Source organism: Takifugu rubripes, unplaced genomic scaffold (assembly GCF_901000725.2).
Source record: "Takifugu rubripes unplaced genomic scaffold, fTakRub1.2, whole genome shotgun sequence".
Lineage (NCBI taxonomy): Eukaryota > Metazoa > Chordata > Actinopteri > Tetraodontiformes > Tetraodontidae > Takifugu > Takifugu rubripes.
In genome coordinates, this window is record NW_021821632.1 from 1417477 (window position 1) to 1438138 (window position 20662).

The following is a 20662-nucleotide window of genomic DNA, read 5'->3' on the forward strand; positions in this document are numbered from 1 at the left end:
AGGGAGAGATTTAAAAATACCTATATTTACACGGACTATTTACATTTATTTACCTTCAAAAACGCAAAATCAAATAATTTTAATAACTGAACACAGGACCTCTCTCACTCCCCACACGTCTTGTGATGTGTACTAATTTTTTCTACCGGTTTATAAGCTGCCAGGAGTCCAGTCATCATGGCCACCAAGTCCTCTGACCCCTGACCTCTCACCCGGTTCGTCCTGGTCTTCCATATGGCCAACTTAGCCGTCCCCGAGAGGACATTGACCAACTGTGTAGAGCCTTCCTCCTAGCACGGTAGTGTGGACCAAAGATAAACGTCCTGAAAGAAAAGCCCTCACCCAACCCAAGAAACCACCTCTGTAGCTGTCCAAACAGCCCCACCAGTCTGGGACACTGGACAAAGAGGTGGTGGATGGTTTCTGACTGGGAGCAGAAAGGACAGCCATCCCCCGTGCTGGGGTCAAGGTGCACCAGATACCTGTTAGTAGCTATGGCCCCATGTACAATCCTCCACTGGAGGTCTCCTGTCCGTTTATCAACAGGAGGCTTGTACAGGGACCGCCAACAACCCCCCGGGGAAGAGCCTGCGCCACAAAAACTAGTCCACCCTGACGCCTTCAGCCCTTCCAGGGAGCGCAAGTTTCTGACCTTCACAGCTAAGATGTAGAGATCCTTCCTCCCGACACCTTCAAAATCCACTGATACCGAAGACTTCAGGGACAGCAGGTCGTCTTCCTCGGGCTGCCACTGTCCTGCAGCTGGACAGACAGCCAAGGAGGGAAAGACATACTCACACTCGTCGTCCCACAGTTCAGACACAGACGGATCCAACACAAAGACTCTTGGGGCCTCTGGCAGGGAAGCACAGACCTCTCTCACAAGCTGGAGCAGCAGCCTGCTGGACCTCAGGCTGAGCCGGTCAGAGAGATCGGGGACAGAGGTCTTCAGCAAGTGACCCAGCTTCACTATTGGACCTCAGGGTGGCGGAGGACAGGACCCGAGAGGTGATGAGGCCGTTTCCAAAGAGAAGGGCAAGAGAAAGAGGCAGACAGACAGTTGAAGTGTGTGTCTTCATCTCGCCATGAATTTGAACATAACGCTGTAACCCTGCAAGTCTCTCACCTCACTTGGGTATTTGATATGTGTGTGTGCACATCTGGTGGCCTTCAGGTCTTCACAATACGCCACCAGCACTTACACCAGACAGGGGACCCAGAGTGTCTAGATACTCTTAATAACACTGACTAAAAATCTTTTGGGACTATCTTCACTTAAATCAACAAGAAATCTTCCACAGCTCATCTTTGTGTGAACTACCGCTAGTTTTAAACATTATAGAGGACATGCTGAAACATTACAGTGACAGAATATTTGTCACTTTTGGAAACACAACTCAAGAGGTTTCTGCTTCCTTTTTGGCCCTAGGAGCCAACAGTCCATTTAGCTGCATATATTGTCTCTGTGGTGCCCCCAAAACAAGATGGTCATTGCACATTAGCAACGGAATGACCATAACAGAAGGACGTGTCAGAATGGTGAGATGATGGAGTCATCAGACACAGGAGGCGACGTCACGCCCAGAACATCTCTCACCAAAGGGTGCTGCTTGGACCATGGAGGCCATGGACCGGGGTGAACAGCTGGGCCCACGTCAGTCCTGTGCTAGTGTAACCCTGGTTTACAAAGCCTCATACAATAAAAGCATGTTAATAAAAAAAAAACAGCTAATAAGAAATACATTTTAAGTGATAGACAAATGGATTAAGATGGTTAAAAATCATTAAAATTGTATGTTTCATGATACGGTGTCTAGGTAAGAGTTAAAGGTTTGTAAATTCATTGTGTTTCCATTTTGTTTGAAGCGACTTGAAAATTGTGTTTAGACTCTTATTTTGAAGGGCTGTGCTGACGTGGACCAGGTGACTAGCCACAGCCAATCGGGTTGTTTTGGCTTTTCCACTGCACCTGAATTGGAGATGAGCAAACGTTCTTCACAGAGCCGCTGATTGGGATAGAAAAAAAGAGGAGAAAAGAGTGAAAAAAGGAGTTGAACTGGAGTTGTTTTCCTGCTCCGAGGAGGTATCTTTGTTTTTTCCAACTTGTCCGTGATTTGGTGAAGTTATTTTTGATACCAAACGGGACTTGGTGAGTGTAAAAGTTTATTTCATTTCATGTAAGAACTGTTTTCTCATGATTTATCAGTCATTTCGTGGAGATGCAAAGCTAATGTGGGGGTTTATGTTGTTTTATGGTGAACATACACGGTGGGGGAGATGCTGTGGATGGTATTTATTTTTATTTTTTTTGCCGCTGAGACGGCGAGTGCACTACTTTTTCAAGTGTTTAGTGAACTGAAATGGACTTTTATTTAATTTTAAAGCTACCATATGTATGATTTGAGTTTATATGTATTTTATTTGGTTATTATGGTAGGCCTTTTTAAGAGTGGACCAGAAACAGTCGGAGAGTTGGAATCCACGTGCGTAGTACAAGATGGCGAGCCACCCACGAAGACCACGACGACCCAGAAACCGTGCATCACGCAGAAGCAAAGCCCCCTGCTTCATCAGAACTGGTAGGATTTGCCCACATCTCTCTGCAGAAGTGCAGAAGACTCCCATAGACTCTAAATGAAAGGTTCAGGACAATAAAAGGATCTTTTCGTTTAATTAAAAAAAAGGGGCATTTATTTTTGGAAACAAATTGTTCAGTCTTTTGCTGAATTATTTTGAGTTTAAATTTTACTATGGTGTTTTTGGTTATTCATCCTTGTGAGTACTTTAAGGGTATTGTTCCAAGTGTAACTGGTTTGTTGGTATAAACAACAAAGTGTGAGAAATGGTTGAAACTTAAAAAAACCCAAAAGGGATTGAAAACTACAAACTTGAACAAAAAGGGAAGAATATTTCATTTCTTTTGAAAGTAATATCAAAAGCCTGTCAATTGTATGTCAACTGTATATTTGTCTGTTTCATTCAAATAATATGCCGGCAATTTAAACTTATTTTCTGGTCTGTGGTTATTATTATTACATTTAATTCATTCACTGCTCCAGTAGTCGAACCTATCTGGTCCATGGTAACTGTAGCTGACTAAAAAGTGCTACACTAGGCACATAATAATAATGCTCATAAGAACTACGTCTACAACTATAATTAGATTCTATTAGCATTGTTGTTATTGTCATCATTGTCATTATTATTATTATTATTAGTAGTAGTAGTAGTAGTAGTAGTAATGGCGGTAACATGGCTATTATTCTTGCTGATAATAAAATCAAGAACAATAATAATATAGTGTAGTTTAATGTAGTCTGGGCTAACAGGAAACTATGAGACTACTATAAGATATGATTATTCTGTTTTATTATGATATTTAGATGTTAGGTGATTGACTGCTTTTAAAATAGGCTAGTTACCCTTTTCCTTAAATGCAAGGCTGAATTTAACAGTGTACATTGATTCAAATCAAATCACTTGAAGCCAACAAACAGGAGTAAGTACAGAACTGTTTATATTAATATAATTCCCCACCTGGGAGCTTTCTGATTCTAATGACATAACATTACTTTTACTCTCTGTGGCTCCAGAAAGACAACGAGAGCTATCAACAGCTCAGAGAAACTGGGACTTCTTGACTCCCAGATAGTCTTTGGCCTCCAGACTGGGACCATGTGGCCACTTTCGTTGGTTCACCTCTCCAGCCGATACTCTTAACCCTCTATTGATTTGTCCTTTCTGCTTCACTTCACAGACTTCAAGTGCAGCACGCCAGCTCAGTGTTTAGCTCCTTGTTTATTGCAGTCTGCCTCCATCTGTCTTCCTTTAGGTTCTGGATGAAGCATTGTTTAGCTGGGTGACTCAACTGCTCAGTGAAAAAGCATTTAAACCACCAGCTTTGGTATCTAATGCAACCACAAATTATAAAGCACATCGAAGTCCAAATTTCAGTTGCCACACATATAAATATAAGAGATATCACAGCAGTCCTATACATGATGGCGGTAGCTCAGTCTGTTGAGGAAGGGGCTATCTTGCTAACGGCTACCTCAGCAGTGCTCTGAAAGGTCTCTGGCATGTTCCCTACCAGAGCACCTTCCATGCTCTGTCCACACTGGGGCTTGAACTGATAGCCTGTTGCGTCTCAGCCCCGTCCCCCAACAGACTGAACTAGCACCTGTGTCTGCTCTACAGGTGAGACCACTGCAATTATTGAACTAAATCCAGGTGTCAATGGAACCCCGTCCCCAGACTGAGCTAACAGGCCACGAGAAAACCACAATTTCCATTCGGACTCCCACTGTCCTGCTTTGTCCTTCCCTCAAGGACCTGTTGAAAGGAGCACACAAAGGTTGGATTTTGAGGGGATTACTGTCAAATATTTGGACATCCCTCCGAGGCAGGAAAACATTGTTACTGTACCAGCACCGTGGACATTATGTAACGGCCATTATAGGACATATAGACAAAGCTAGTCCATGCGTTTGTTACTGCCAGGCTGCCATGTCCAGCACCCGGAGGCTATGGACATCTCCTTCAGCCAGGACACCACAATTGTCCCACACATGCAAAAGAAGGACAAGAATGTCATTCTTAGGGACACGTTCCATAAAAGTGCAGCGGTGAGGTCTCGGGAAGACAGAACCTCCCCATCACCCCCAATACCAGCCAAGGGAGGGTGGATACCCTTGAGAAGGTCTCTGGTCCATAAAGCTGCAGAGGTGAGGTCTCGGGACGACAGAACCTCCCCATCACCCCCAATACCAGCCAAGGGAGGGTGGATACCCTTGAGAAGGTCTCTGGTCCATGAAGCTGCAGAGGTGAGGTCTCGGGACAACAGAACCTCCCCATCACCCCCAATACCAGCCAAGGGAGGGTGGATACCCTTGAGAAGGTCTCTGGTCCATAAAAGTGCAGCGGTGAGGTCTCGGGACAACAGAACCTCCCCATCACCCCCAATACCAGCCAAGGGAGGGTGGATACCCTTGAGAAGGTCTCTGGTCCATGAAGCTGCAGAGGTGAGGTCTCGGGACAACAGAACCTCCCCATCACCCCCAATACCAGCCAAGGGAGGGTGGATACCCTTGAGAAGGTCTCTGGTCCATGAAGCTGCAAGATAGGTGCCCACCGGCCTCTGCTGATGTTCCCAAATATTCAAAGTATGGAGGTGGATATTGACATTGACCGGTGATGATGTTGATTTTCACATCAATAGATCAACCAATACATCACATCAAGTCATCCTAAAACGAGCTGAAGTGTCACATGGGAAGAGCTGCACCCTGCTGGGGGTTAGGGATTCATTTAGTTCACTTCCAAAATGCTCACGTCTTCTTCAAATTCTAAAAGCTACGTTTAAATATTTTATGGTCTATATAAACAGGACATGGTACTGTGTCATTAAAGTGTTTGGATCCAAAAATGAGGGTTGGAGCTACAGGTATCATGTGGGAAAACCAGGTCGGACCTCCTAATCTGGAGGTTCAAACCTGGCAGAGACTGGGAGGGTTGAAGGTTCTGATGTGTAGGGGTTCAAAACTCCCCCTTCCACAGTATTCAAGATGGCCCTCAGCCCTGGCCGGCACTGAGCTGCTCACACACACACACACACACACACACATACACACACAGGCACACCCAGGCACACAGTCACACACACCCCCATACACAGGCACACAGTCACACACACACACACACACACCCCCATACACAGGCACACAGTCACACACACACACACCCCCATACACAGGCACACAGTCACACACACACACACACACACACACCCATACACAGGCACACCCAGGCACACAGTCACACACACACAGGCACACAGTCACGCACACACATACACACACACGCACCATTTGTGTGTCATGACACAGGATTCCTTCGTATCGGTGTGTGGAACAGTTGTGTTCTTGTATCTTCTCCTTGTTGCCGTGAGGATTGATGTGGACACACAATCATGGGCAAATTAAGAGTGATTAAGAAAGCAGGCGTCTGATTTTGTTCTGGGTTTTTGTCCAACATTTGATTAGAAAGTGAAACATGACCAGAGACAGAAGATGAAGTGTGAACTGAATGAGAACAAAGCAAAGATGATGGGGGGGGGGGGGGGGGGGGGGTAAAATAAGGCAAAGCAATTCAGGTGAAAGCCCCTCAGAGATGCACATTTATCAAATCCTTTGTTTTCTCCTCGTGGAACCTTATTTGCTTGTGCAATAATAGAAGATTGGCGACCTGCTGAACGACAGTAATATAAACTGTAGCATAAAACACTCATCAAATGGAAAGTGGGTATTTTAGGGGAAAAGTGGAGCGCATGAGAGGTACAAAACCAAATAAGCTCTGAAAATCAGTCTGAATCCCCCCGAGTGGAGTTCCAGCCAAGGTGAGGGAAGAATTCCCAGGAATAAAAAAGAACAGAAGTGAAGAACACCATGTCCTGTCCTCTGTGGGTGTCCTCGTCCCTCGCTTGTCTGGCTGAACTGGAGCCACCTGAAGCCATTCTTGTACTAAAAAGATTGCTTTTGTGTTTATTATTCTCTATTGACATTTGCTAAGTGCTACAGCTGCTGGCCATGTGAGACAGATGAGCTGGTGTGTGTGTGCGCGTGTGTGTGTGTGTGTGTGTGTGTGCGCGTGTGTGTGGAGAAGGATGATTTTGTCACCATGGAAGCATGTAACCTGTTGATTGCTGGTGACTGTGGGGAAATGCTAGTTAGGTTAGCCCAAACATGCTAAAGGTAGCAGAGTGTGTTGGGAAGACGGCTCAGGTCCGACGGGTGATCAGGAGTAATATAACTCAGTAAATTACCACTTAAAAACAGCTCACCTGTACTAGAGCTGTGAAATAAATGCGTACAGTAAACTTGGGGTAAAATTTGGAGTTTGATAATGATGTCGTCATTATTTAGTCCAGATGAATCCGCCTTATTCAGCCTGATGAGGTGTAGCAGCTGGTTTATCCTCAGCCAACCCGTCCTAATCACGGTTAGTGTCAGTGTAGTGAGTGATATTAATTAATTAATTAGACAGGAGAAGCAGCTGCAGGACTCTGGGACGACCGAACATCTCAACGCTTTGATGTCACCCTCATTCCATCATTTCATCGTTTCACCATTCCATCATTCCACCATTCCATCATTTCATCGTTTCACCATTCCATCATTCCATCATTTCACCATTCCATCATTTCATCGTTTCACCATTCCATCATTTCACCATTCCATCATTCCATCATTTCACCATTCCATCATTTCATCGTTTCACCATTCCATCATTCCACCATTCCATCATTTCATCGTTTCACCATTCCATCATTCCATCATTTCACCATTCCATCATTTCACCATTCCATCATTCCACCATTTCACCATTCCATCATTTCACCATTTCATCTTACTGCTCAACCCACAAATAAACTTCAGCAACGTTTCTAGTCTTCGTGCTCTCTTGGTCCCTTCACGTCCACATCCTTTTGTCAGTTTGTTACACACACACACACACACACACACACACACACACACACACATTGTCTCATGACATCCAAAGACATGTCTATTTTGTCGGTGGGGACATGCACTCGACCCAAGCAGGCCTGAATAATCGTTAGCCAGAGTTGTTGTGTAGCCTCGGAGGAGGTGGTGGATCATTGGGACCAGACTTTGGGACTGGACTGACACCTGCTCGTAGAAGACAGTGACCTTAGAACGTCTCCCTGGTAACTCTCCTCTTTGGTCTTCCTCTGGACCTCCTGCCTGATTGGACATGTCCAAACCCTCTCAATGTTGCAACTGCAACTGTTTGTCTCCTTTTCTGTGTGTGTCCTCAGGTGACCGTCCAGGAGAGGACGGCTGGCTGCTGCTTGACCTTTGCCTCTACCTTCTATTCAGGGTCCCCTTTAGCTGTTCTCTCTGGGGTCTCCCCTTAGGAAACGGAACATCGTTCCCATTTTATCCTCACAACAGTCATATTTATGTGCCACTTCAAGAGGACAACTGATTTATTGTGGACTAACCTTTAGAGGACATGGCACAGATCAAGACTGGGTCTCTGAACTAGTTCCGTTTTCGTGATAAAGTGACTGAGGTCTCGTAGTTTGAGCCTCGCGATGCTGCCAGTCAACAAACCTGCTGGGACATTTAAATGTGCAATTTATTATGGAAATCCTTCATCCCATTCCATAGGAGCCCAGCAGCTTCTCCATATGCCTTAGTCTATGTTTTTGTATCTGTTTATACAGATTTAGATTTGCACTTTGTTTTATTTCTTTATTTCACAGCCCATGCTATTGCTAGTTGCTCTTACCTTTTTTCTTTAATATTAGATTAAACTCTCCCTCTATTTCCACAAACCTTCCTCCTATAGGTTTTGGGGTAAATGACTCCTTGCTTTGTGGATCATTTGTGCTCTTTTGAAGTGACCAGATCCATACATTTCAATAAAAGTGTGTTGTGTGATCTGTGTATGCTGTTTATTATCCTTATCAGGCTTTTCTCTCTTGATCTGTATGGTCACATGTCTTCCAGGAGGTTTCCAGCAGATGTTGTGGTCCAGAATTACACCATTGATGCCAATAATTATTATTAACTGTGTACGATTATAGCTACAAGCGATTCTTTCTGAATTATGTTGAGTTTGCTCAGATTTAAAGGTTTTTTTCTATTAAACCACTGTTGATTATTTCTGTTTTTGTCATCTTTAAAACATGTTGCAAATTCTCACCAGAAGAGAAAATGTTGGTTTTATCTGTGAAAAAACCCAAACTTTATTTACACTCTGACACTCTGCGTATGTCGTTGATATAGGAATGATTGTGGGCCCAATACCTACCCCTGTGGTACTCCGTAGGGATTTTCCATGGATTTGGAATTGCGCTCACCTATTTTTTTACAAACTATTGCCTGTTTCTTCAATAGCTTTGCAACAAGCTAAGCCATCCCCTCTTATCTCGGACATTTCCAATTTATTAAGTAACTTGTGAACAGTTTCATGAACGGCTTTTTGGGTCCTGTAGTATCTGAAGCCTGTGTCTCTATTCTCTGCAGGCCTTGACCTCTTGGCCTCCTTGTCTTTCAGCCATCTCAGGATGTGTTCCATTTGTTTTCTGTCACCTTTGCCTTTTGATGAGCTCGGGATGGAAGTATTGTTTTTTCCTGTAAGAGGAGCTGCTAAGAGGTGATGCTGAGGCCCACAGGCTCCTGATTGTTCTTCACCTGAGGAGGTGTACCACGAGGCCTCCCTCCTCCTTCCATTATTGGTCATAATCGGACTCTATGCCATTTGGTTGGCTATATTGTGTTATGAGGTCACTAGAGAAGAATGTGTTTACCTGACTGTATGAGAAGGGGCCATCGAAGTGAGCACATCAGAGATCTTCACCATCTGGACCACGAAACCTCCATCGGGCAAGCTGCAGCGTCCGATAGATACCTGACTGTTCTCTCCAATAAACATCTCTTATAACCAGGTTATAAGAGATGGAGTCTGCCAAGATTCCTTCCTCCTCAGCACCTCTCGACTGCCACCAGAAGAAATATACCACAGTCCAAATAGAGTCCTGCGACTGCTTGTTGTCTAAACAATTGAGATTTCTTCTATCAGTTGACTTAATCGAAGTGATGCTGACTAATCAGATTATGTTTTCAATGAATTTGTCGAGTCTGTAAAAGTTCAAAAAAGTGCACAAGAAAATCTATGCAGCGCACAAAATAAAATTCAACAGAAACGTATTAATATCTAAGTTTAGAACTGATATAATCTAGTTAATTAGACCAGTAATATTGTTTTCTGTACCATCTCGCACCTCAATGAGGGACAGGTGTCCAGCCAATAATCCGATAGAGTTCACTTACGCTACGCAGCCAATCAGCATTGACAGTGTTTGCGTATGTGCCCTGCCTTTACTCGCCGTGCACGTTAGCTAGCTAACAACAGTGCAGCGGAGTTAAGAGACGCAAATTCTAATCCCTTATCATGGCGAAACGAGCCATGATAAGGGACACATCCACTCATCAAGCCAAAGTAAAAAAGAAATGCGGTTCTTTTAAGATGGGACGGCCGTCGGAGTGTGTGCACATAGAAGAAGAAGCGGTGAAACTCTTCCTGTGGTTAAAGCAGGACTCTCACATAGAACATAGTACACGTCTCATGAACAAGATGTTTGTCGTCTTCATCTTATGTGCTGCTGCCATTTGATTCTTTTAATAAGCCAGGTGACTCGCTATGATCCAAGGTTCTGAACAAGCCTGATACCGGTGTGGCCACAGCGGACCCATCTGATGTTGGTCCTCAGGGAGCTTGTGTGTCTGCTCAGACACATGAACGATTAGAGGGAACTTTGGATATAAGTGTAAAATCAATAAAGCAAATGACAGAATGCATAGGAAGGAAAAGCAGAGGTAGAGAAGGGACAGTATTATTTCTCCAAAGGATAAGAAGCCATGATTACGAGTGGCCTTGGTGTGTGGTCTTTCTCATTTTCTCACTCTGTCAGTGCACCAGCTCACCTCACCCTCCTCTTCTTATTATCCACCTCCATCAAAGTAGTGATACTTCCTTCTGTCCGCCTTGAATGTGAAAGGTCAGGCCGGTGATCAAGCCAGTAATTAGACAGACCCAGGCAGAGGAACTAGATCACTGCGTGTCACCTCTTCAAATGAACAGCTGGGGAGCCAGTTTCACCTCCCTGCCAAGACACGATGAAGTTGGAGCCTCTTTTGATTTAAGAGTACGATGAGAAGAGACCACATTGAGGGGCCTCACCTTTCTTTTTGCCCTTAATCCACTGCTAGTTGCCTTCAAGCCCATTAGTGTCTGCAAACTTAAAGGGTAAAAGAAATGAGACCTCTGAGAGTCTGGATAATGAGGAGCGTTTTAATGTTGTGAGAAGGGATCCTGGAAGCTTTTCTTGATTCTTCTTAATGTGGCAGCTGCAGTAACAGAAACACCTTTCACATTAAGATGCAGGTGTGAGTGGCCCCGTAAAAAGAATGGCTTCATATGTCGTTCCGTTTGGCACTGCAAGAGCTTCTGTCAGACGCCGTGCGTCCATAAACACTCAAAGAGGTCTCTACTCATGTAGACTACAACACACACACTGTCATTGTGTGTGTGCCCATGTGATTTCTCTATAACCCCCACACAAACGTTCATGGTTAAATTCAATTATCTCAGCGCTTGTCCATTATCATTAGTGTGACATCATATAATAGCTGGACAAGTGTTCCAATCAAAAATGCAATTACACTTGCACTAATTAACTCTGTTATGTAAATGGTAATATTATTAAACTGTCAGATTAGGCTTGTGTTTGGCAGAAAAGAGACGGGTTTTAGGTTTCCAGCTCTCTTGTGTTAGTTTCCCTGATGTTTTCTTTTGGGATTTTGGGGTTTCCTTCATGTTTGGTTTGGTGTTCTCGCCGGTTCTGTCTCGCTTGGTCAGTTCCAAAATAGTCCCTGGGAAAACTAAAGTTTAGAAATGATTGATTGGTTGATCATTAACATTTACTTTAAGATGCCAACGCTTGTTATAGGATTTGACCTTTTCATATTATCATGTATTTCCAAGCCTAAACCTAAACCTAACCCTAGCCCTGACCTTAAACCTAACCCTAGCCCTAACCCTAGCCCTGACCCTAGCCTTAACCCTAACCCTAGCCCTAACCCTAGCCTTAAACCTAACCCTAACCCTAGCCCGAGCCCTAACCCTAGCCCTAACCTTAATCCTAACACTAACCCTAGCCCTAGCCCTAACCCTAGCCTTAACCCTAACCCTAACCCTAACCCTAACCCTAGCCCTAGCCCTAACCCTAACCCTAGCCCTAACCCTCTGTCTCAGTTGCTCAGTTCCACAATAGTCCCTGGGCAAACTAAAGTTTAGAAATGATTGATTGGTTTATAATTAACATTTACTTTAAAATGACAACGCTTGTTATAGGATTTGACCTTTTCATATTATCATGTATTTCCAAGCCTCACCCTAGCCTTAACCCTAACCCTAGCCTTAACCCTAACCCTAGCCCTGACCCTGACCCTAGCCTTAACCCTAACCCTAACCCTAACCCTAGCCCTAACCCTAACCCTAACCCTAGCCCTAGCCCTAACCCTAACGTTAACCTTAACCCTAACCATAGCCCTAGCCATAACCCTAATCCTAACCCTAACCCTAACCCTAGCCCTAGCCCTAACCCTAACCCTAGCCTTAACCCTAACCCTAACCCTGGGCAAACTAAAGTTTAGAAATGATTGATTGGTGGATGATTAACATTTACTTTAAGATGACAACGCTTGTTATAGGATTTGACCTTTTCATATTATCATGTATTTCCAAGCCTAACCCTAACCCTAACCCTAACCTTAACCCTAATCCTAACCCTAGCCCTAGCCCTAGCCCTGACCCTAACCTTAGCCCTAGCCCTAGCCCTAGCCCTAACCCAAACCCTAACCCTAGCCCTAACCCTAACCTTAACCCTAACCCTAGCCCTGACCCTAACCTTAACCCTAACCCTAGCCCTAACCTAAACCCTAACCCTAACCCTAATGTTAACCTTAACCTTAACCATAGCCCTAGCCATAACCCTAATCCTAACCCTAGCCCTAGCCCTAACCCTAACCCTAACCCTAACCCTAGCCCTAACCCTAACCCTAACCCTGGGCAAACTAAAGTTTAGAAATGATTGATTGATTTGTAATTAACATTTACTTTAAGATGACAATGCTTGTTATAGGATTTGACCTTTTCATATTATCATGTATTTCCAAGCCTCACCCTAGCCCTAACCCTAACCTTAACCCAAACCCTAGCCCTAGCCCTAACCCTAACCCAAACCCTAACCCTAACCCTAACCCTAGCCCTAACCCTAACCCTAACCCTAGCCCTAACCCTAACCTTAACCCTAACCTTAACCCTAACCCTGAGCCTAACCCTAGCCCTTACCCTAACCTTAACCCTAGCCCTAACCCTAACCTTAACCCAAACCCTAGCCCTAACCCAAACCCTAACCCTAACCCTAACCCTAGCCCTAACCCTAACCCTAGCCCTAGCCCTTACCCTTACCCTAACCTTAACCCTAACCCTAGCCCTAACCTAAACCCTAACCCTAACCCTAATGTTAACCTTAACCTTAACCATAGCCCTAGCCATAACCCTAATCCTAACCCTAGCCCTAGCCCTAACCCTAACCCTAACCCTAGCCCTAACCCTAACCCTAACCCTGGGCAAACTAAAGTTTAGAAATGATTGATTGATTTGTAATTAACATTTACTTTAAGATGACAATGCTTGTTATAGGATTTGACCTTTTCATATTATCATGTATTTCCAAGCCTCACCCTAGCCCTAACCCTAACCTTAACCCAAACCCTAGCCCTAGCCCTAACCCTAACCCAAACCCTAACCCTAACCCTAACCCTAGCCCTAACCCTAACCCTAGCCCTAACCCTAACCTTAACCCTAACCTTAACCCTAACCCTGAGCCTAACCCTAGCCCTTACCCTAACCTTAACCCTAGCCCTAACCCTAACCTTAACCCAAACCCTAGCCCTAACCCTAACCCAAACCCTAACCCTAACCCTAACCCTAACCCTAGCCCTAACCCTAACCCTAGCCCTAGCCCTTACCCTAACCTTAACCCTAACCCTAACCCTGAGCCTAACCCTAGCCCTTACCCTAACCTTAACCCTAGCCCTAACCCTAGCCCTAACCCTAGCCCTAACCCTAGCCCTAACCCTAGCCCTAACCCTAACCCTAGCCCTGGGCAAACTAAAGTTTAGAAATTATTGAATGGTTGATAATTAACATTTACTTTAAGATGACAACGCTTGTTATAGGATTTGACCTTTTCTTATTATCATGTATTTCCAAGCCTAACCCTAACCCTAACCCTAGCCCTAACCTTAAACCTGACCCTAACCTTAACCCTAGCCCTAACCCTGGGAAAACTAAAGTTTAGAAATGATTGATTGGTGGATGATTAACATTTACTTTAAGATGACAACGCTTGTTTTAGGAATTGACCTTTTCATATTATCATGTATTTCCAAGCCTAACCCTAACCCTAGCCCTAACCCTAACCCTAACCTTAACCCTAACCCTAACCCTAGCCCTAGCCCTAGCCCTAACCCTAGCCTTAACCCTAGCCCTAACCCTAGCCCTAACCCTAGCCTTAAGCCTAACCCTAACCCTAGCCCTAACCCTAACCTTAACCCTAGCCCGAGCCCTAACCCTAACCCTAGCCCTAACCCTAGCCCTAACCCTAACCCTAGCCCTAGCCCTAGCCCTAACCCTAGCCCTAACCCTAGCCTTAAGCCTAACCCTAACCCTAGCCCTAGCCCTAGCCCTAACCCTAACCTTAACCTTAACCTTAACCCTAACCCTAACCATAGCCCTAGCCGTAACCCTCTAACTCTAGCCCTAACCCTAACCTTAACCCAGTGCTTCTCAATTATTTTCTGTTACGCCCCCCCTAGGAAGAAGAAAACATTTTGCGCCCCCCCCCCCCCCGACTATAATTAGTATCATTTGTCTATGAAATTGTTATAAGTACACCTCTGCATAACATTGTATCCTTATTAATATTAAAGAAAACAAAAAAAAAGAAAGAAATATAGACCAAAGCGGGATGATTGTTGCCAATATTCGGCACGTTTTTGCCGAAAAAACTCAAGCGGCTGATCAGCGTGACTGGGGTGTAATGTCTTTAAGTGAGGGTTAGGGTTAACCAGGGTTAGGGTTAACCAGGGTTAGTGTTAACCAGGGTTAGGGTTATCAGCGTGCCTGGGGTGTAATGTCTTTAAGTGAGGGTTAGGGTTAGTGCTAGGGTTAACCAGGGTTAGGGTTAACCAGGGTTAGTGTTAACCAGGGTTAGGGTTATCAGCGTGCCTGGGGTGTAATGTCTTTAAGTGAGGGTTAGGGTTAGTGCTAGGGTTAACCAGGGTTAGGGTTAACCAGGGTTAGTGTTAACCAGGGTTAGGGTTATCAGCGTGCCTGGGGTGTAATGTCTTTAAGTGACGGTTAGGGTTAACCAGGGTTAGGGTTAACCAGGGTTAGTGTTATCAGCGTGACTGGGGTGTAATGTCTTTAAGTGAGGGTTAGTGTTAGGGTTAACCAGGGTTAGGGTTAACCAGGGTTAGGGTTATCAGAGTGCCTGGGGTGTAATGTCTTTAAGTGACGGTTAGGGTTAACCAGGGTTAGGGTTAACCAGGGTTAGTGTTATCAGCGTGACTGGGGTGTAATGTCTTTAAGTGAGGGTTAGTGTTAGGGTTAACCAGGGTTAGGGTTAACCAGGGTTAGGGTTAACCAGGGTTAGGGTTATCAGCGTGCCTGGGGTGTAATGTCTTTAAGTGACGCCTTCATTTATTTGGCTTCATGCTGTCCTGCCAACATTTTTAGACACAGTAAACACACCGGTCTTTCCTCGTCTCCCACCGTAGTCACAGTGAAGCCAAGCGCTATAAATGCTTCGTCATATTTCCTCGTCTTAGCTTTCGGGAGACTTTCGTTTGTCTCATTATCTCCGTCTCTCTCCGCCTTTCTTTTCATCACTGTTAAGTATTTTTTCATGCTGTCTCTTGGTGGTTTGTTCACTGCACTTCCTATCTCTTGCTCTGTGGTGTGTGCGCGGGATGTGCAATTACACTTTATTCTAGTACGGCAAAAAAACAAAACAAACATGTTCTCCGGGGTCACACGCGCCCACCCTAACCCTAACCCTAACCCTAACCCTAGCCCCCCCAGGGGGGCGCGCCCCACTATTTGAGAAGCGCTGCCTTAACCCAACCCTAACCCCAACCCTAGCCCTAACCCTAACCCTAGCCCCCCCAGGGGGGCGCGCCCCACTATTTGAGAAGCGCTGCCTTAACCCAACCCTAGCCCTAACCCTAACCTAACCCTAACCCTAGCCCCCCCCAGGGGGGCGCGCCCCACTATTTGAGAAGCGCTGCCTTAACCCAACCCTAACCCCAACCCTAGCCCTAACCCTAACCCTAGCCCCCCCAGGGGGGCGCGCCCCACTATTTGAGAAGCGCTGCCTTAACCCAACCCTAGCCCTAACCCTAACCTAACCCTAACCCTAGCCCCCCCAGGGGGGCGCGCCCCACTATTTGAGAAGCGCTGCCTTAACCCAACCCTAACCCCAACCCCAGCCCTAACCCTAACCCTAGCCCCCCCAGGGGGGCGCGCCCCACTATTTGAGAAGCGCTGCCTTAACCCAACCCTGATCCCAACCCTAGCCCTAACCCTAACCTAACCCTAACCCTAGCCCCCCCAGGGGGGCGCGCCCCACTATTTGAGAAGCGCTGCCTTAACCCAACCCTAACCCTAACCTTAACCCTAACCCTAACCCTAGCCCTAACCCTAACCATAGCCCTACCCCTACCCCTAACCCTAGCCCTAGCCCTAGCCCTAACCCTAACCTTAACCCTAACCCTAACCCTAGCCCTAGCCCTAACCCTAACCCTAGCCCTAGCCCTAACCCTAACCTTAACCCTAACCCTAACCCTAGCCCTAACCCTAACCCTAGCCCTAGCCCTAACCCTAACCTTAACCCTAACCCTAACCCAAGCCTAACCCTAACCCAGTTTAGATGCTGCAACACACCAATTGACCATTTCAACAACCGTAAAGGGGCAAGAAAGCCCAACACAAACTCTTGGGTCATAAATGTCACCGCAGTGTTTTATAGCCACGCGCACCGTTAACCACTGATTTTTAAAGTTTGCTGCAACCGTCTCCCCCTTCTGACCTCTCGGATCTCTTTGGTCTTCTTGGTTTAAGGAGAGGTTGTTGCTGTCACACCAGACTGGACTTGTTTCCTCAAGATGAGGCCGATGACACTTGTGTTGTCAGCAAACATCAGGACGGTGCTGTCCTCGTCCAAATATTTGTCCTCTATCGTAGCCAGTAACTGTCATCATCCAAGGCTTTTATTTAGCAGCATCAACTCTGTTATTGACCCTCTCCTTCCCAATGTCCTGCCTGATGCTTCCAACACAACCTTTCCTAGGGGAGATTGTTGGTTGTGTCTACTTGTTACTCTTGTCCCAGCTGCCCTCCAACCTGCTGAGCTTCAGCCTCTGCCTAAAAACCCCATCTTGACTCTTCTGAGTTGTCTAATTTTAGACCTCTCCTATTTGCCCTTTCATTTCAAGTGGACTTGAAAAAGTTGTTTTTAGAGAATTACACTCATTTGTAGAGACCAGGTGGGTTTTGGGCATTTCCAGTCTGCCTTTAGGTCTTCTTGAATCACCTGGGTTAAAGAAGCATTGTGACCATGTCTTTGGATGCCACCAAGCCCACCTTGCTGGTGTTGTTAGAGCTCACAGCAGCTCTGATAAAGCTGGTTAGGGTTAGGGTTAGTATCTGTTGGTATATGGGGGAACTGCTCCTTAGAGGATTTGGTCATACCTAACTGGCTTCCAGTTCAGTTTAGAATGTTTTAAACTCTTCTCTAGCTGTTAACAGCCTGGCTCCTTTCTAATGATCTGAGCTCTTAATTGTCCGTCACCAAAGCAGAGTCCCGGGTCCCTCTGGAATCCTGTCAAATCTCCTAAAGTCTCATAAAGGTGGGTGACGTTTAATAGCTTCACGGCTCTCAGTTGGCCTTCAGAGTCGTGTTGCACAGCTTCATGGAGTTCTGGATGAACTCTCTTAGGTTCCTGTTGGTGTTATACAGCTTTAGGCACTCCAGTATCCATGTGTGCAGCATTGACTCACAGGCCTTCTAGTAATCAATCCAGGCAGTGCACAGGTTGGTGTGCCGCGTCCTACAGTCCTGGGCGACTGCCCTGTTGACCTGTTGACCTGGTGGTGTTGCCTCTGCCTTTCTGTGCTCTGCTCATGGATGGATCCATGTGCCTGCTGATCTTAGCCGCTAGGATGCCTGATAGGAGCTTCCATGTGGTGCTGAGGCAGGTTATGGGCCGGTAGTTGGACGGTATTGTGCCCTTCTGGGGGTCCTTCATTATGAGGCCTGTCCGGCCCTGGGTTAGCCACTCTGGGTGGTTCCCTGATGTTAGCAGCTGGTTCCTCTGTGCTGCCAGGCCTTCATGGAGTGCAGTCAGCTTCTTGAGCCAGTAGGCGTGGATCTTATCGGGCCCTGGTGCTGTCCAGCTCTTCATTTAGGATCCTCTTGTTTGGATGTCTGCTAGGGTGATGACTACTGGGCCTTGTTCTGGGAGTTGGCTGTGCTCTGCCTGTAGGTCTTGAAGCCATTGGGCAAATGTTGTGTTGCCTCTTTCTCCCACATACTCTTCCAGTATTGCTCTGTCTCAGCCCGGGAGAGGGGGCTGTTGTCATCTTGTTGCCCTGCCATTGAGAGTAGACCTGGATATTTGAACACTGAGCTAGAGCATATCAACACAGACCTCGGCCAATCAAAAGAGCTGAAAACGATTAACAAAGATCAATAACATAAAAAGTACCCTTCTGTAAAATAACATAATAAATAGTATCCACCCCAGATTGTGTTAGCTTTAGCTAGCTCTGCTCTTTATGGTGTGCTCAGCCGCTGTTGTGAGGAATCCACAGCAGAAGCGCGAGTGTGTGTTGAATGTGTTTGAAATGATCAATATGGAAGGAGTCTCTGTGAAGGTCAGACGCTTAATGAGACTGGCCAATAGCAAATATTCATCATCTTATTGTTCACCTTTCAGACTGACTGATCAGTTGTACATGCCTGTAGCGTTGAACACCCCAGCGTGTTGCTAATATGAGGACTCCCGTTCATACCTTATTCTGTCTTTCACTCAGCGTTGGGATGGGATGCTTCCATCTCTCTCCAGTGATGCATTAGCTTGTTAGCATGAGTGATTTGGTTTGTAGTGGCGGTAATGGCAGCTGATACCAGCCAACATTGCAGAGACATCTATGATACAGGCTGCTGCTGTCTGACATGGCTGCATCAGGTAGAACCAAAGCATGGCCCGGAAAAAGGAAGACTTTAGGACTATTACATAGAATTAAAGAGCAAATGTGTCTCAAAGAAATGAGTGTTGCGTAGTGATCCTAAAGAGACGTCTGATGATTTCTGATGATTCCACTGACCTCATGACAGACTGAGGGAGAGAAAAGAGCCTTTGGACCTCATGGTTCAGTACTGGAGGTAAACATGGTCCAGCTCCATCACATGATTTAGCTGCGTGACCTTGACCTCATAATCCTGCTCTGAGCCACGAGGTCACTGTCATGAAGGAGAGCGGCAGGAACGCTGGGAAAGCTCAGGAATACTGATGAATTCCAGCTGCATTTGTTCCTTTGACTGGTGAAATGCCTTGTGATATGAAACACACACACACACACACACACACACACACACACACACACACACACACACACACACACTTGTTTATTAACTGTACCCACAAAATAGACACAACACTTTTTAACACACAGGCTAAGTAGCAAAATGATGCTACACGGTCACACTTACAGGTCAATGTCATTTTCTCCTTTATGTGATATAACGTGATAAAATCTGCACATTCAAATCTGACATGAAAGTGTTCCTCAGACAACATAAGCAGATCCCAGAGTCCCCTTTCGTGTCCTTCCCTTTGCGTAGGCGTCTTTTTTACCCTCTGACATTCGGCAGCGAAGGCGTCTGTCCCTCTCTGACAGGGTTAATGAGATGGTGCCACAAAGACCGTCCACTTTTCTACTGTTGCTTATTAGTGCTAATGCTAAATGGGATCTACGCCCAGGCCTGAGTTAACACGGTGCCCTTGAGCGGCAGGAAGGCAGGGAGTCCCACAAAAATCCTCCTGTTTTCCCTTTTGACCTCCTGTCCTCCTTCTCTCATTTTATCCCAATTCTTTAGATCCACACAACAGTTGTCATTATTTATTAGTTTGTAATCTCTGTTCAAAAATGCACCTTTTGTTTCTTTGTGGAAGACTCTGTCCATGAAGGTCATGGGGAGAGTGTTAAGAACTGGTATGGTCCAGGCTGGCTCAGGATGGGGGACCTAACCTAACATAACCTGACCCTCACCCTAAACCCCCTTTGCCCTAACCCCTAACCTAAACTGTCCTAACCTAACCTTAAACACGAACCCTAACCCCTAACCCCAACCCAAAGCCCTAACTCTAATCCTTAACCTTAGCCCTAACCCCAACCCAAACCCTAACTCTAATCCTTAACCTTAGCCCTAACCCCAACCCAAGCCCCTAACTCTAACCCTTAGCCTTAGCCCTAACCCCAACCCAAACCCCTAACTCTAATCCTTAACCTTAGCCCTAACCCCAACCCAAGCCCCTAACTCTAACCCTTAACCTTAGCCCTAACCCCAACCCAAACCCCTAACTCTAATCCTTAACCTTAGCCCTAACCCCAACTCAAAGCCCTAACTCTAACCCTTAACCTTAGCCCTAACCCCAACCCAAACCCCTAACTCTAATCGTAGCCTTTTGAACAGTACCGGATTGGATCTGACTGGGGAGGAAACCCGTCTTGACACAGACTGTAAATGAAGACAGCTGTTTCCAGAGCGAAAGATCGTGAAGCTTAGCTTTTAAAACCTAACCTCACCAAATGGTGGCTGGTTTAAGCAACCGTGAATGCCCAAAGAGCCCAACGTTGATCAGGTTTGGACCTTAGTCCTCACCTGCGTGGTGCTGGTACACCATCCGTGTCTTGGTGAGGGTACCATGTTCAGGCAGGG

The 20662-nt window shown here is 45.9% G+C and overlaps 1 long non-coding RNA gene across 3 annotated transcripts; it reads left to right on the forward strand.

Moving 5' to 3' along the window:
• Positions 1 to 1965: 1965 nt before the first annotated feature.
• LOC115248295 (uncharacterized) lies at positions 1966 to 8689 on the forward strand. Of its 3 annotated transcripts, none has more exons than XR_003887214.1 (3): positions 1966 to 2149; positions 2438 to 2579; positions 7838 to 8689. It is a non-coding gene; the product is annotated as an uncharacterized lncRNA (long non-coding RNA). The 3 variants fall into 3 exon arrangements; XR_003887215.1 differs by having other exon boundaries at positions 8535 to 8689; XR_003887213.1 differs by lacking the exon at positions 7838 to 8689 and having other exon boundaries at positions 2438 to 2853.
• The last annotated feature ends 11973 nt before the right edge of the window (positions 8690 to 20662 follow it).